The following is a 16,529-nucleotide window of genomic DNA, read 5'->3' on the forward strand; positions in this document are numbered from 1 at the left end:
ACAATTTTTATTAAGTTATGTGAATTCATGTGAACAGAATAACCTGCACAGTACCTCAAACTATTTGACAACAATGGATCGTGAATAACGCAACCATTACGTTCGTCAGTGAATTTTTTTTAGCAGAAATTGAAAGTTAAACTGACTGTATGATGATGTGAACAGTGAATAAATCTAACGTTACGGCGCTTTTTTTTTGTTCTTTTAAGGCTGGACCTTGCCGTCCTTGACTCACTGGCGCCTCGTCAATTCGTAACACATTTACATAAACTGGACATTGTTATAAAGATACTATGACGTAGATTGCGAGGAGCGATGGATCCTTGAAAAATATGTAAACATGGGGTATCTTTTCGGGGGGAAACTCTAAATTGTGTTGATTTTCTTCAAAATTAGACACCTTATTGACGAAATTTGACTAAGATACCTACAAAATTTTTACTGTTCTCAACTTGAGGATGATGCATGCAAAACGTTGATGTCTGTTTACGATTCTATAAATAGCGTTAGGTCCCGATAGGATATTAAATTGTTGCATATGATAGCGAAAAATAAACGTTGTGGATAATATTACCGATTTTCACATTGTTATAAAATACAGATACAAAAACGTTAAGTCTATAACTTTTAGACTAGTTTGAAGAACTAAAAATCAAGTTTCCTGTGATATTTTATTTTTAACTGACATCGAATGAAAAAGTTTTTTTTTGTTATCTTTACAAACGTCGATAACACCAATTATGCATTACGGTAGATATGAGTTTATTGACGTGAAGTTCCCACAAAGTCCCTATTCTATATACTTTTCCTTCAAGTAAATGAGATAATAAGCTATTTCCAATTTAAAGAAGGCGACTTCCGGTGTCATTTACAAGGCTATTGTATGCTGATTTAAAAAATATATAGTTTATACGTATTTTTTCCTTCAATCAGTGGAAAAAAAAACTACTTCAAGTTTGCACAAGATCACTTCCGGTTAATATTTTTCAAGGTCATGTGTCACCTAACCCTTTGAAAAAAACAGTATGGCTTCATCATGTACCAGAATGAAGTTCTTTTTGATTTACCTTAAATTTCAACATTTAAGGGGCAGTAACTCCTATAAGGTATAATCAGATCGCTTTGGACTAAATGTATTATTTGTTTGTCTCAACACCCCAAACATTTTGCATCAGTTCTTTTATATATAGTTTTTATAGTATTAGATAAGATGCACACACAAGCAGAGTGCAAAATTAAGAAAACGAGCTTGACCTTTGACCTTGACACAATTTTCATGTTGGTGAACAAATGCAAGACATAAGGGCTTTGAAATCTTTCTATTTAAAATACAATGTTACAAGAAAAATAACAAATAAAAAAAAAACTTCTTCATTTGACACCAAGAATTAAACTAAATTCTGAAAGTTTCCATTTCAAAATTTATTTTGAATAATAGTCGAGTTTCAAACTGTTGTGGGATTAATACCTATGATTTGGGAAGTTATGTTACAATATAACTATAAATAGATCGAACAGTCCGGTAAAAAGACAACCCTCGAAATCCACGTCAGAATATATAGCACATGAACAAATTCCCATTCAAGCATTAAAAGTAAGAACTTTAAATTAATTCAAGAGAGTCACATGTAAAATGATTCATCATTTTTTGTCGATTTTTAAATAAAATCAGTAGGTCATGATCAGTCACGTTTATACTGCAATGATTGAGATTTTCCAGTATCTAAAAATATACGTGAAACATGACTTGTATTTGTCAAATTTTAAAATTAATTTTGCTTAAGTAAACAATTGTTACCAAAACAAGAACGAATAAATCAAAGAGTATCGTACAAAACATGTTAACAATTGAAACGCCCCTCCCTCCTCACACATACAAAATTTTGTATATTTGTACATTATACATTATACGTTTTTATATTAAAAGATAAGTCTTTTCTAAATTATGAACTTTTATCGAGGGTTTTGTTTAAACAATTGAGCCTCTAGTTTATATGTGGATCTTGTTATATAAAAATATATTGCTGAGAGGATTTTCTAAAAAGTTATTTTCAAATGTGTTAACTTTTATAAGCTCACTTTAAGTGTTTGTTTTTATGTCAAATGACTTGAAAATCATATCAATTTTGTTTCAGATCTCTTCCTGTTTTCATAACATGATTGTTCTTAAAAAACAAGTAAATTTTGTTAGTATTCAGTGGTCTTTGCATTCAACATATGTTCAAATAAACTTGGGGATACCCGAATGAATACATTTATTTTCATTTTAGACTGTAATATATATATACAAAGGATTTATACGACCAGTTAAAACAATCTCTGTATTCATCGTGTTTTGGTGAATGCAGAATAAAGTTACTTTAATATACTCGATTAAAATTTATAAAGCACCAATCCGTAAGACCTATATTCTACAAAGTTGTTATTTCTTATGGTTTCTTAATTAAGATGACATTGTTTTACCAATGTTCAAATCTCTGAAAAGGATCAAGAAGACAAATCATGGGTATTGTAAAAAAAAAAATTAGGGGAGAGAGACCGTTTTGCCTGCTGTGTGAATCCACACTTAGTCAAAATGTCCCAATCGGAATTATGACAGAATCGTTAAACTACAAGATTAGACGTCTTTCCTTACATGTACAGATCTACAACTGTGCCAAAATAGTGCGGTTAGAAACAGACATATCGTATCGGTCAATAAATACAAGCCGATAAACTTATAGCTTCTTTGCCATGTTCAGGTGTTTTGTAAAAAGCTTTGTTTCTAAACAGTTTTCTTTTCGTTTAAGTGTTTTGAATCACAATTTCACTGAATAAAAAAGCTGATACTCTTAAGAGTTCATGCATATATTACATTGTATTAAGCCGATGTCATATATGTCAAATTTCCTAAAAACCACCAGCAATTCATGCAACAAATTCAGCACAAATAACTGTAACTAAATACATATTAATAATAGTAATCAGTTTACTGTTAGAACTTGTGAAATTAGCTTCCAATTTAAATATTAATTCCAAAATTTATGGTAAACTAGACCAAGCTTTTGTTTGTGATTAATCGAATTATAACTATTGAACAGCGGTATACTACTGTTGCCTTTATCTTATTTATAACCCGATTACGTTTAATATTCAAGTAGCTTTTGAAATTTAACAAAGCAGTGAAAGATAAGAAAAACATAAATTACCAATGCCATAGATCCGCACCATTAGTTGTCTTTTGGATTTGTTATTTGAATGATATTTGAATATCAATGACCGATCTATGATAAATAATGTTTTTTTTCAAACCCAAGTTAAAGCTGGGAATTTTGTAAATGATATTTGTCTATAAATCAAGATTCTCTGGCATTTTCATAATATATCCGTTAAGTCGTGATTACCTAACGATATATGCGCATTTATTGGCCTTGCAGTATCAAAAATGATCACATTCGATTAGACTTGATGGAAGAACAGTATTATATTTCAGCTATGCATATATCTACTGCGGAAATATTAACTAAAAAGACAGTCACTTAATAATTAAAGGGTTTCAACTTACACTTCTTTAATTATCTTCTTTGTTCCTTCTTCTCATATGTTCTAGCAGCAATATGTCGAAGTCATTCAAATGTAGTGCTATAGCTATAAACTAATATAAATAAAATTTAAAACTGACATCTAGAGGTTATTTAGCCAGAACCAAAAGTGATTATATCAGGTGGGAAAACAGTTCTTTTCAACTATCTAATTTTGAAATTATGATAATTGTGTCATTTAAAAACTAAAATTTGATTGTACTTAATATTCTACGTCTTAAAATAGAATGATAAAAGTTAATCAACCGGTAGCTGTCTATGCAACCGTATAAGACGATAAAAAGTTGTATCTTAAATAAATTCAAATGTTTCATCTAACTAAAGTTAACTATTTCTTTACACTATTCTAGTGTTAAACAATTAAGTCAATCTGTAAATTTTGGTCATTTTTGTAGGTTTTTTTTTATATCGCCTCCTTTTCAATTGAAAGTTACAAGCTTCTCATAGAGATTTGTTTTCAATCCGAAATAAGGTTACAGATACATCGATTTTCATTTGCATTTAAGTAATGCAAGTTTTCATTATATCCATACACATATTTATTAGATTTTGTATTGAAACAGTTGTAGGAAAGTGTCATTCAAGATACATGTACAGTACAAACTAGGAATAATCTGAATTATGCTGAGCATTTGTTTGTATGTCTGACATGTTGGGCATTTAGGTACATGCTCTGATCACCTGTTGTGATTAGGAGAAGAGGTGACAAAAAGGTTTAATAAAATTGTCAGGTAATAAAATAATTAAGGATAATTAAGTACAACAGAGATAAAAAAACAAAACATTACAGATAAAATCAAGATAAATGAATTTTAAACAACTTTGTTTAGGAAGCGTTTGTTGATTTCAATATTCCTAGTATGATATGTTATAATTTAAATTTCATTCATTTTTTTAATATACATGGTATCTGAAATTTCTATAAATCAAACTTTCGCAGTATGAATAATAGTTCCAAAGTAGTTGGATTAAAAAAAACAATACTACATTTATATATACAAAATGTATATAAAAAGAAGGAAAAATTGCTATGACATACATACACATGTGATAAAAATAAATAATTTTTTACCAATTTATTATATACTGTTTCTACTGTTAAAAAGGTATACTGTTTTGTTTTTATTTGATGATATAAAGAACTCATTATCTTATTTAATTTATAGTTTTGATTAAGGATTGTACTATAAATTTTGTTTACCAAGTTATATAATGTATTATCATTCAAGAAAAATACAAAAATTAATATTGAACATACATGTACATTGTTTGCTTATCAAAGAAATGTTGTCTCAAAACAGAGCTGTCAGTTTTTTGTCTTATGACTTTCAGTGTTAAAAAGTATTATCTTGAATTAGTGAAGAAAAAAACGTAAATAAAATATTGAAACATGTATCTAAACTTGACTTCCAATGTTGTCATTTGTCATGTGGTTAAAAGGGATAGAAGGAATTGGAATAGGATCCCAGTTACAGGATACCAGTTCGGTACTCACGAATGAATTCCCTTAATAAATCTACCATCATCTAAATAGAATATTGTACCGAGATGAAATTATGTAAAGATGCTTACATGTGTAGTATATATAAAGGATATTCATTAAACTTTCAACTTCTGTTAAATTTTTCATTTAAAGTACAGTTGACCCTTATTTATTAACATGTTAATCGTATAAAGTGTGCGTAATTTGATACCGAACAAACAAAATGATGCAAAAAGGCAACTTTGGACCACAAATTATACAATTTTGTGGTAAGCCTGATATATAGTTAGGGTCAAACAGTCCTAGTTTTATACTTAAAAGTCATAGTTTGCCTGTAATGTGCAATTTCATATGAGACGGTCAATGAAAATTCAGCTAAATTTTGATAATTTTGGTAAAAATAGTCAATATATTGAGAGAATGCTCCATTTTCTAATTATGAAAATATTTTTTTGTTGTTGCAAGACTTGCTGATGTGACTCTTTCATTCATACAATATTCAATGTTGGCAAACAAAATGGTAAATTAAAGCATATTTATTGTTTCTACAGCAACGCAACCGATTTCTATCATATTGTAACATAATCCAATACACTCTTTCATTAAGTTTTCATGTAAATATTGAATTCTGCCACTGATCATGTATGCATGTTACATTGTTTGTTTTTATAGCGATTAAGATGATAACAAACATGATGACTGTTGTACCCCTATTTTTGACATTTTAACCTATTGTGTCTGTTTGTTTTGTTCACGCATCGTTGTCAATATATCATAGAATTTGATGCGACTGTCATATACCTGAGAGGTTTAGCTAGCTATAAAATCAGGTTCAATCCACCATTTTCTATATAAGAGAATGCCTGTATCAAGTCAGGAATATGACAGTTGTTATCCATTCGTTTGATGTGTTTGGGCTTTTGATTTTGCCATTTGATTAGGGAATTTCCTTTTGAATTTTCCTCGGAGTTCAGTATTTTTGTGATTTTACTTTTTACTACATGTAGTACTCTTCAAATATGTATGACTTATTATTTGTTTCCCTGGTTGAATTTGAAGAGAAATAGAGATTTAAGCCATTGTATACATATCTCAAAAACTATCTCATTTTGCATATATTTGCATATCTATGAAGCTAAAATTAGGTTTTTGGTGCTTGTAATAAAGAGAAAATGCTTTTATATAGCATTTCCTTCATGAAAAAAGTCATTATAAAGCTGACAAATTGAATGGTTTAAGAAAAAATAATTTTGAGACTTCTCTGGTCAACATTAAATTTTGGCTGAAAATATGCTCTTTTTGGTGTGAAGGGATGGCCTATTGTTTCTGGCTATAAAATGCAAAAGCAAAGACTAAGACATAAAACAAATTTATTTTAATGAAAATAAATGCTTTCTTTCAGCAAATAACATGATTTTTCTTCTTTTTGAGATGATCATCAAGTCTGATAGGAATGGGATCCCAGTTACGGGATACCAGTTCGGTACCCACGAATGAAGTCCTTTAATAAATCTACAATCTTTTAAATGGGATATTGTACCGAGATGAAAATTATGGAAAGATACTTAAATTTGTAGTTTATCTAAAGGGTATGCATTAAAGTTTCAACTTCTGTTAAATTTTAAGTGAATCTGAAATGTATAGGGTGGATGATTGTGTGAGTAAATGGTCCAACATTTATTTTCGATTGTAACCAGGAAGTTAAAAAAATTACCCTATTTATACTCAAAATAGTATTGCTCTCTTAAATGCCGGTCATGAACCTTCAGGAATTCTCCAAGAAAGCATTGAGGGGGCTACTAGTATGACAAAGTAATTGAAAATTTGCAGTCTAATATAGGGAATAAAAAAATCTGCCCCTCAATTATGATAAAATTGCATTGAAGTAATGGGGGAAATAATTGGATCCCCGTTCCAATTGCAACAGACACCATCATTGGTTTTTGTTTTATGTGATATCTTATTTTATAGCATTTAGCTAACCTTCCTTAAACCTTATTCCTTTCATACTGCATATATAAATAACATCAATTAATTGATAATACTTTTGATCATTTTGAAAGTAATGAAAATGAAATTAGCATTTAAATATGATCTATATAATTTTTGAAAATGTACAACTAATAAATATCATTTTGAATTATACAAAATATATCTTTTTCCCTGTGTTTATTGATTTTTCAGTTCAACTATAAAACAGAGAAAATCACAAACCTCTGCATGCACAAAATATGAAACAAAATTGTCAACCTGTGGCAATAAAATTACACACCTGGTTGACCACCTGTTAATTGACCCAGCAGGTAGCAATATTAACTTCCCTAGCAGTTCATGGTTTATGACCCCCAATAAATGCCTGACATCCAATGCAAGAGATAGGGGATACTGATAAATAATCAGACTATGTCCCAGTGTATACAGTACCAATAATTTAATCGATTACGTCATACATTAGTTGTTTCCAGTTGATTGAAATTTAATCAAATCAGAAGGGAATACTAATAGTATTCATAGATTTTTGATAATCCAAAAAGCGCAACCTTAGATATAAAAATTGATAAATGAACGCCATTCTGACAGGAAATGTATCTAGCTATTTATGATGCTATGATGTCAACGGTCGTCATGTAAATATGAGTGACAATTTGTTTAAGTCTCTGAACTCACTGTGTTTAATATGGAAGCGACTATAATGGTATTTTATTATTCTGAAGCATGACCGCTACGGTCACATAAAAGGATTTTATGCTTACTTCCTAGGGTATCACTATTTCAGTATAGCTTGTACTTGAACGAAAATACCGATATTGTTGAAATGAAATTTGCTGTTATAAAGTTTGTAGATTATACAATATTAAAGAGTATATTTATCTCAAGCTGAGCTCTGAATCTTTATCTGGACTTTGTATACATTTTAGTCATTTGTGAGTTTTTGAACGTTCGCTTATGGTTTTGGATTTTTTGATATTATGGACTCGAGCATCAATGAAGAGACAGAGCTGTTGAAATGCGCCTCTTGTACATTTAAGTTGATAACATTTATGTTATTTGATTTAATTCTTTATAAATCAATCATGAATACCAATCCAAATTTAAGTTTCATTATCTAATTCTGCATAATTCCAACTTGAAAACAAACACGCTGTGATGTGTTGTATAAGGATAGAAAAACAAAGACTACGTTATTTAAGATTTGTTGAACAAACCATAGAATTAATCAAAATAGGATACGACGAAAAAGCTAAATGCACTTTATTTTCAATGTTGATAATCCCCTGTCTAAATATAATATTTAGACAAGGTAACGTAAATGTTGGACAATCACCCTAAGCTTGCTTAAACGAAAAAGCGCTTTTTCATGTAAGAAATTATGTCATACAATTTATCTACTTAATCTGAAATATATATTTAAAGGAAATTTTCTAATGATGATTCGATTTGCCATGTTAAATGTAGGACTTTTCTCAATTAAAAACCAGTTAGATTTATCTAGCATAATCTTTATTGACTAATGAAGAGTCATACAGTCAAGATAAAGGAGATTAAATATGAAGGTCACATTTGGTTAGTAATCAAATATATTAACGAAACGTTGACACTTTGTTATTAAACTATTCACTTTTATATCCATTCAATGGTTACCTGATTATACAAAGCTTTAAAAAGTATTAAAGGGCATCTATTGCACCTATAACGAAAATAGCTTGCGTGTAAACTCTAAAATTATCGATAAAACATCTATTTTTAGGTGAAAAATTTTCCTATGGGAATTTCTTTAAGTTGTCATTGTAATAAATGTAAAAGTGAAGTGTGTATTCATTCATTGCATTATAACGAATAAATGTTTTTTCTAGCATGCCTTTTAATGGCAACCATGAATCATAATTATTACATTAATGACAACGTGAGAGCTATCGACAAGAAAAAACTTAATAAACTGTTATTTGTAAATAAATAGTTGCTATCGACATTTTACATTTATAAAATGGGGGTAATTCCAAAAAAGATGATTCAGCGAATAGCCGCTTCAAATTCATTATTTTTGCAGTTATTAGAATTGAAAGCAAAAAGTTATCCTTTTAACAGAATGAAATGAGGAAGATTCCTTCTGTTTGAGCATTCTTTATTTCTCATAGTTCTGAATTTCATATCTGCAATTTAAAAATCTGTCATGATATTTTTAAAAACCTTGATACATAACTGACATGATTGAAACTGAATCAGCTTCCATGTGCCCAAACTGTTTGAATGGTGTTCTCCCATCATTGACCAATGCAAATATCTGCACTTGTTTTGTTTACGTTAAAGCCGGTTTACTCTGTCCCTGAAAAACTCCGTTCTGACCTGAATGCCGTATTTTTCCAATACTCCTTTTCTAACGAATAAAGAACTGTTAAGCTTAGGGAACATTGCGTACAATTTGAAGTATTTAAGGGTTGTGTCTGTTTTCATTTTGTTCCAGTAGCGCCTTTCAAATTGATAGTAATATACTGACGGACTTTAAAAACAAAACACAACATTAATTTTTTAATCGTCATTTTTACATAATTAGTATGCAATTTTTATAAAATGATGGTACAATTATCATTTCGTTCATTACTTCATTGTATTAAAAAGTTTGGAGTTCGAAAGTTGAATTGTTAACGACATGTTTGATTTTAAAATAATGAGGTATGCCCTAAATCCCTGGTTTTCACCTTATCAATGTATGTGTCACCGTTGTAGACAATGACTGCCTTTAACCAACGCCTAAATGAAGATTGAAAGGTCAACCAATTCGGTTGGCATGTTATGTACCTTCTGATTTAGCCTCTGTCCAACTCTCTATTGAATGTTTTTAGAATTATGAGGTTTTAACTTTAGGGCGTTGAATATTTTTTTGCTGCAGTCGATTATTTGGCATTTAAGTATATGGGAAACAATTATGGCGTGGATCTGACGACTACAGTAGCACTTGACGTTGTGGCCGTAAAGATGTCTCGCAAATGACTTTGCGTTATCAAAATCTTTTTACTTGGCGTTGTCACTACACAATTATCCGGGCATGGGTGGTAACCAACAAATCTCGTCTGTCTGTACTGTTGTTGTAAGGACAGTATGACGGGTTTTTAAAGTGAAAGTGTCTAGCAACAGCACGTTTACGTATTCCTGTCTGCAACATTCTTATGGCCAGGCTCATTTGTAATGCTCAGTCTTAGAAAACTGGTGTAGGTGCATGTATAAATTGAAAGAGTTGTTTCACAAAGAAAAAAAACTTTAAAAAATCTGTTATGGGTTTTGAAATTCGGACGACTTTAAAAATCCAGTATGTTCAATAACCTCAGGTTAGTCAAATATTGATTTTTGTCCATACGGAAATAATTATGGTTAGTACAAATAGTAGCTATCAATACCAATGTTTTAAGGATAAAACAAAATGTTTTGGTATATCATTTAAAAAAAAAAAACAGTAATTTATTTTTTCAAAAGGCATCGATGTATAGTTCACTTCACATTTCCGAGATATTTCTATTTTAACTAAAGCCAGATATGGTAACCTTTTCTACATGCAAACTCCTCCGATACTTTATAATGGGGACTAAAAATACAAAAATATCAATGAGATTTTCCAAAATCAAATATCTAAATAGGTTTTCAAGTGGAACGATTAATATCACTCAATTCATTTTTTTGAAAGAATACGGTTTTACAGCATGTAAGAATAGCCTCTATTGAACTCAAACTGCAAGACAACATGTTTCATGTGCGTGCATTTACTTTGACGTATATGAACGAAGGTATTTTTCAATATTGATTAAATCTCCGTTTGGGTTTAATTTTTTTGATTACATCTGTCCACGAAAAAAACAGAAATAAAGGTTCAAACTAAATTTTCAACTTCACAGTATTTATTTTCCCGCATTGTATGTTATGATTTTGAAAATGAGTCAATCATTTGTATTGATTTGTTGCTATTCGTATTTGTATGTATCCACTGAATTTAAATTATTACAGTCATCGTTGTAATTATGTTTAAATGGAAAACCTAAACTGTATATTATTTATTTTTAAATTAGTTCATTTCTTGTTGTCGACGAAAACTTTTTATCAATTTTTGTACTCTTAAAACATGTCTGTTTCGTTGGACTGTGTTTGATGCTCTAGCACTTTACTTGTTGATAATGTCAATATTGGCCAATATGCTGTTAAACAGACTGAATACAACGATACTAACAACATTGATTTGAAGAGGGTAGTAACATCGACATCAATAGTCATAGGTTCAATGTTAAAGAATGTACTTAAAAAATCACTCATGAAGACAAACGTGTAATTAGGCAAAAATAATAATATATAATATTCATGTGTATAACCTTCGCAATTTTTATTTCATTAAGCATCAATTCAAATGTTCGACATAGATAGAAGTGTCTTCTCTTCGAAAATATCGAATCATGATAATTATGATTCGTTGTTGTTCCTTGTAAAACCAGAAGTTGGATTAACTATTTGGTATTTTCAAACAATTAGCAAACAATAACTTGCTGAACAGTTATGATAAAAAACAATAAAATCTTTATCAAATATTTGTTTTGATAGATTCATATTTTTTTAATGACATCAATGCAAAATATTGACGCGTTAACTTCAGGGAGTTCGGGATTTGTTTAGCGATGTATACATTCATGTAGCTAAGTTCAAATAAGTGCAGTCAAAATTTAACAATTCATTTTAATATGTAAATACGTTCATTAACAAATATTCATCAATTCAGTTACCCATTCATGAATCGTGATTCACGAATGTTATCAAAGGTTTTTATGTATAGAAAGATGTTATTTCATTTAGAGCAGAACTATGTCTTTTACCTTTCTTTCTTTGATATGCGTTTAATATTTTTCTATACTTGTCAATACATATTACGGCAAATACATTTACTTTACAGAAATATTTGACTTACAATTCTGTATTTTCCTCTTGATATATTCTACTGCCTTTTCCATATAGTCTGTCTTCAGTGCGTCGATAGTTTTCCTTCGCTGTGTTATATAAGAATGCAGAGGTCACGTGAAATTTTCATTTTATTTTTAGTCATAGTAAATACCTTTTAAAATGTAATTATACCTAATGTAGATCAATCTGTCCAATTTTGGCAAGTCCGTTGAAGTGATCATTTTTGTTATGCTTTGGATAAATCTAAATGTTCGTGATTCTCAAGTCAACGATTGCTTTCAAATCCTTCAGTCTTTAACAACTTACAAAAAAAATGTAGTTTACTCATTGTTTCAAATTGTATTAAAATATTCTAGAACGTTTCTAAAAAAGATTATAAAGTTATCTGATTTTTGCCATGGTTTTACACTACTCTTTTTATTTTTGTCATTAAGTTTTCTTCTTTTATTGTATTTCTCTATGATTTATTGTGGCTGATTTATTTTATTATGTTGACTTATGAGTGCGTTTTTATATTTGAGTTAAAGTAGTAATATAAAATAGCAAAAAATTGGCTTTTCCATATGCAGGTAAATCCTGGAAAGCGCTTTTGACGCATAAAGTTATAAAGTGTTGTTTTTATCATTTTCAAGCCGTACTATAGACCTATCCATTACTATATAACAATACGAAAATTGCAGTTAAACGCGTGTACATTGCAGTTTCAGTCATACTTACAAATGTAAAGCGATTTATATATACCATTGAATAATTTCCCTTCAAAATTAGAAAGCGCGCGGGTTCAGTATAATTTCTTACGATTTGTGTAAAATACACATACGCATCACGCTTCCTGCCTTCATGTTTGAAAGAATACCACATGGTAGTAAACACGCAGTCATTATAATCGAATTGTAGTGCACTTAATATTGTGTACACTTTGTGGATTGAGCGATGACAGTGAAAAATGACAAAGACATAATGTAAAATCACCGGTTTATTGTCAATGATCTTGAATACAATTCAACTTTCATTTCAACACTATATATAGCCTGGTCATTCCGTTTTTACAATGACAGACAGGATTACCTGTACAATCTATTATTCAACCAATGATATCACTTCAGAACACTATATCACTTACAACGAGTAAAACAACTATATTCGTGAACAGCTATTCCTTATGGAGGCATCTTCATAATTGATGGTGTAAGACGTTTGTATAGTCCCAGCTGTAGTGATAAAAATGTATCAACAAATTTGCTCTGTTCGATGCTATACGAGTCTCGGCCATCCAAAGTATACTTCATTTGAAGTTCACACTTTATTTATGGATGTTTTGATATCTCTGTTCAAAGCCAAACAAAATTCTAAATACCTGATTTAAATTGTTTTCATATCATTATCAAAGCTCAACTTTCTATTCCAAGAGGTTAAGAAACGCTTTTGGTATTGGTTCAAAACCTGCTTAGTACATATTTGTTGCAATTAATATTGACTTTGCTTACCCCATATATTTATTATTATATTACGTAATAACTTCTTCCAAAGACGATGAATACGTAGTTTGTTTCTTTTTAAGGCATAATTCGCAAATGAAGATTTTAATGCTTTCAGTATCAGCAATATTTTCCACACTAAAAATGTGTACAGAAAACTTTACTTGATCTTCAAAAGAAAAAACTACATCCAAATTATTAAAGAAAATACCCCAAGGTTCTTTGAACAGATATATCATGTTATGGAGGGGTATTTGCGAAAAATACCAGTCAAGGGAGTGTGAAATTACCCAAGCCGCTAGGCGAGGGAAATTTGGTCCCAAATTTCTGTTTAATTACACCGAATAGATTTTGATTGAAACTGTCTGTACATGTGAGGGGAAATCGTAGTACCGCAGGAATTATACATGTACTTATATGCGTTAGTGCTGTCTTTTTGTAACGTCATGGTATCTATATGTGTAAACGTCATTGGTATTCCATCATTAAATCGTTCATTTGTGTAGACATTTTTTCGCAGAGAACAATTTGGATATATTAATCGAGGACAGCTTACACCAAGTATACGGAAATGTAATGATAATGTAATGATAAAGTAAAAGCAACAGTTCTGAGGAAGAAAAATAATCAAAAGAATCCAGTGAGATCTTCCTTTCTTAATGAAAGAACCTTAAAAGATATTAGAACACACTCTAACTAACTTTCAAATGGAGAACAGAAAGAATAAATCAGAACAATAGTTAAAAAACTTTAGTAATTACAGTCAAAAAACCATTTGTATTCGTTTTGTTATTCGTCTAGTTTTGGTGATGCATTAGTTTTGTTAGTTTCCATTATTTTGGCCTTGTGCATCACTGAACATTAATTAAAACACATATGATATATCTGCATATGATGCATCAAAATATTTACCGTTAATGTTTTTTGCATTTATTTTGTATTAACAGAAAGCAAGGTGCCCTCCCTACTATCCCCTCCCCCTCCCCTCCAAAAAAAAAAACCAAAAAAACTGTCCTATTTTTGAACGTTTTTCACGCCTAATGCAGTTCTATAACATTGGAACATTTTTACATATTGTGAATTTTGAAAAAAAAAAGATACCAAGGGCATTCAAACTCATTTGTCGCAAAAAACTGACACTGACAATGGAAAACATTTGGAAATCGACGAAACGACAAGCCAGTCCACAAAACTAGAGAATGAGCAAAACGAGCACTGCTGAAACTGGGAAATTTTCAGGTGTTCCAGAAGATTTATGACATCCTGCTAGTGATAACCGTCATGTATTTAATGTTATTTTCGTTTAATTAAATTAGCTAGCTCGAATGAAAATTTATACGTGAATAAAGATTAATCAATAGCGTAAGCATAGTAAATTAAAAACTGTTAAATTATAATGTAAAAACCAAACGGCCTGATATAATGGCATGCGATACAGGTATAGGGGGGGGATGATGACGTTGCTTACGCTACAAGATATTTTGCGCGACGTCAAACAGTGAAATATTGGGAAAAAATGCATTTTTCGACTGATTTTAATCAAGACATTAGATGGAATTTTTTTTCTAAATTGAATAAGTATACAAGTAACTTATTACAGGATATAATTACTCTATCGATTTATCTTCGTTCAAGAATACAAATTTGACTAGCGAAAAACGAAGTTTTTTTTTTTTTTAATCCGAAAAAAATAATAAAGGAATTGTTACATAAACTTATGGTATACTATGTTAAGACGATATGCCAAATGTTTTAACAAAAATCCGCCTGTGATTATCTTTTAAAACAAAAACATTAAGGTATGTCCGTTCAAAGGATAAAAATTCTAAGAAATCAAAATTTGGAGCAAATGTCTAAACTTTTGACATGATATATCTCTAAAAGTATCATATGAAGGTATACTTTGTATAACACATTTAAATTGACTAGGTTGAAAATAGCTTGTATGCAAATGTTCGTTAAAACTTCACCGTTGGATCAACACTGTATCGAATGCCCTTAAGACAAGACTATACAAATACGACTATAATTATCCTAAAGGTCTTTGCAATGGATTATTCATTCGATATTGCGTATATATAATCTGGCTAACTAATATTAAGCCTGGGATAGAACAAAACTATAGTACTTTGAATGATTTAATATTTCATAAAATAATCAATAAACACAAATCTTATAATTCGCAAAGGCTACTTTTTAACTTAATTTATAAAAAAGGTTATACTCTAATATGACAATTTCTAGTCATAAATGACAGACATACCATCTATGTAAATATATCCGATCATTTCAGATAACGGTTTTTTAAAAATACGTAAACGTAACTTTACTGTAATGAAAATATTGTGCAAAAAAATCTCGCGGAGGGTTGAAAAAAAAATATATATCATAAAGCAGAAAAGTAGTTTTACATCATCTCTTGCAGTTTTAAAAATGGCCTGCATACAATATAATAGGTTATAGATAAAACATCTATATTTAAGTAAAATGTCCTATTTACATGTCCTTTGAAATCAATCTTAAATGTTAAGTGTTCATTACAATAGCACGAATAGCTCTTTGTTGCAGAAAACCTTTTAAAGTTCACTATGCATCACAATAACAATGTTCAGTTCATAATTTTTCAACAGTTGTTCTTTTAAAGCATTGCTTAAATGGCTTCTGATGATAAGTTTTGGCGAATATCTTTACGAAATAAACATTAATCACTAGTTCTGGGTAGGATTTGTTGAGAATTGAACATTTAATTTTTATTTTTATTGAATATTTAATTAAACTTTAATGATATACAGAAATATATTCTTTACTTGAAGCTGAGAGACCTTTTTTAATAGTTAAATGACAGATATTGTACAGATTCGTAAAAAATCGTTCTCGACAAACCAACGTTCCATTCATTGTTGATTGAAGAACAATTGTATTCGAAATTGTCATGGGAAGTAGAGGTGAGTTCACAACCTGGTGATATTGTTTGTAATAAGATATATGTAACAACCTTCAAATTGAGGTATTGGGGGTATATCCAGAACACATTTTAATATGAATTTATGTTAA

The 16,529-nt window shown here is 30.0% G+C and overlaps 1 protein-coding gene across 3 annotated transcripts in view; it reads right to left on the reverse strand.

Moving 5' to 3' along the window:
* Positions 1 to 12,105, reverse strand: part of LOC127716223 (SH3 domain-containing protein 19-like) — a 49,861-nt gene extending 37,756 nt beyond the window's left edge. For 2 of the 3 annotated variants that reach the window (XM_052222337.1, XM_052222335.1), the window contains exons 1-2: positions 12,005 to 12,105; positions 3,545 to 3,634 (exon numbers count right to left, since the gene is read on the reverse strand). The gene's annotated coding sequence lies outside the window, so the exon portion shown is untranslated. The remainder of the gene's footprint in view (positions 1 to 3,544; positions 3,635 to 12,004) is intronic. The other variant, XM_052222336.1, reaches the window with a different exon arrangement.
* Between the last annotated feature and the right edge of the window lie 4,424 nt (positions 12,106 to 16,529).

This window comes from Mytilus californianus, unplaced genomic scaffold (assembly GCF_021869535.1).
Source record: "Mytilus californianus isolate M0D057914Y unplaced genomic scaffold, xbMytCali1.0.p SCAF_9, whole genome shotgun sequence".
Lineage (NCBI taxonomy): Eukaryota > Metazoa > Mollusca > Bivalvia > Mytilida > Mytilidae > Mytilus > Mytilus californianus.